At 36.2% G+C, this 1880-nt stretch overlaps 1 protein-coding gene across 1 annotated transcript in view; it reads right to left on the bottom strand.

Moving 5' to 3' along the window:
* The window catches only part of LOC106941665 (signal-induced proliferation-associated 1-like protein 2), a 27839-nt gene extending 26047 nt beyond the window's left edge, over positions 1 to 1792 (bottom strand). Inside the window, exon 1 of the mRNA XM_015024752.1 lies at positions 1681 to 1792. The gene's annotated coding sequence lies outside the window, so the exon portion shown is untranslated. The remainder of the gene's footprint in view (positions 1 to 1680) is intronic.
* Positions 1793 to 1880: the final 88 nt, after the last annotated feature.

Below are 1880 nucleotides of genomic sequence, written 5' to 3'. Positions count from 1 at the left end.
TACTAATAAAATATCTTACATATGCATAGTTGTATGCTCTGTATAGAGATTTTCCTTAGCTTTGATTGTATATCTCACAATTTTGTAAATTATCATTGTTTATTAAACTCTGAAAGCTGAGTTAATATTCTGTCCTAGAAGGCGGTAAGATGGGCCCTTTTTTTTTGAGCACCTGCCCCTTAGTGGCCTCTGCACGGCCCTGCCAACTGGTCCTGTTTCCTGGTTCATACAGAACAAACTGAACCTCCTGGACCTTCATGGACAATAGACTGATGTTCTGACGAAAAGGAGTAAAATATGTTTACAGATCTATGCCTGTTTTCTTATATAAAATGTTATATCAATGCCATGTTGCCTTTTAAAACCTTTTGTACACACAGTTTTAGTAATATGTGAATGTAAAATCATTTTGAACGACATATAGCCATGATACCCATCATCTGCCAATAAAACTGTGTTTAACAGCAGTGAAGAAACTTTTAGTGGCATGTTATGATGAAGACCTATCAGACCTAAAATGTACATAAAACTTTAGCTTTCATTCAACATAAAATCAACCCAAATGTTCATGCAGATCCACATTCAGATGGTTGAATCAACATTGAAATAGTGTCAGCTATGGTTGAAACGTTGATTCAACATGTGAGTCACCGACTACTTTCAATTCTGTTTCAAGGCTTCAACATAGATTGAAAGTTTCTGCCTGATGTCGTTTCACTCAGATTGTGCTATCTGGACAGGAACCTGCTCCCAGTGTCAGAATCTCACTGAGGAAGAAACTGCATCAGGTTTCTATCACTTTAATATTTCTGCTGTAACTGATTAATATTTGCATATGAAATACAAAGTAAGTCAATAGAGTTTAATTTATATTTTTTATATATTTGTGTCATGTGGATCTCATTTGGCTGGTGAGAGAAAAAGTAGATGTTGGTCTCAAAACGTTTGAGCAGCCCTGGTTTAGTTAATTTTATTACTTTTTAAAATTGTGAAGTGCTCACTATTTAACTCAGTGTTTCTCATTTATTTTCTGCCATGCCCCTCTTGGGAATCATCATTTTTTACACCCCCCCGGTGACCTTCCCTCCCCAGAATTGAAATACTATTGCGAATCTGTTCATATTTAATAATTTATCTGTACAAACCACTGGCTCCAGCATTGTATAACCTTATTATCAAAACCGCTGTTTTATTGTTCTAGGCCCAAAATAATTTCCAAAATCAGTTTATTAAGTGAATCACTAACAGTCAGTGTTAGTGATTCACCAGGATGTGCGTTTTTAGACTTCATACAGAAAACTTTTAACTGTAAGCATTGGCCACTGGTCAGCTTCTTCAGTTTATACAAAGTATAAAGTTTTTAACATTTATTGGGTAAAAATTTGCAGCAATATTAAATATTTCAGCTTGTCAGATGAGAAGAGATGAAAAGTGTATAAAAATAGGTTTCGTCTATTTTCTGGCCTATTTTTGCAAACTACAGTTACTTGCTTATGATGGAGTATAAGGGCCAGGCTCTGAGTTTTTGATTTGTTTTAAATACGAGTAAAGTTGGACGAGAATAAAGTCGTAATTTTATAATAACTTTTAACTATACTGAGCTAAACTGCGGAATACTGAGGGTTTGTTAGGTTATAGTTGGTAGCCTGGCCATAAGACTGACATACTTGCTTTACTGACCTCTGCTGCCGTTTTTCTGTTCACTGTCAAACTTCTCCATCTCTCATCTATGATGGTAGATATATTTCAAAACATCCGCTCTTGTGTCCATCTCTGTTTTTTCCAAGTTCACCTCGCTGCAGCAAACAGGAAGGGGCGGGACGCATCGACATAATATAAGAATAGACCCTAATGGACCGCTCTCGCCTATTGTCGCTGAC

The sequence above is a fragment of the Poecilia latipinna genome, unplaced genomic scaffold, assembly GCF_001443285.1.
Source record: "Poecilia latipinna isolate Pla-1442-1.1 unplaced genomic scaffold, P_latipinna-1.0 Scaffold3797, whole genome shotgun sequence".
Classification (NCBI taxonomy): domain Eukaryota; kingdom Metazoa; phylum Chordata; class Actinopteri; order Cyprinodontiformes; family Poeciliidae; genus Poecilia; species Poecilia latipinna.
Note: the sequence above shows the minus strand (reverse complement) of the source record. Positions and strands in the feature narration are given on the sequence as shown.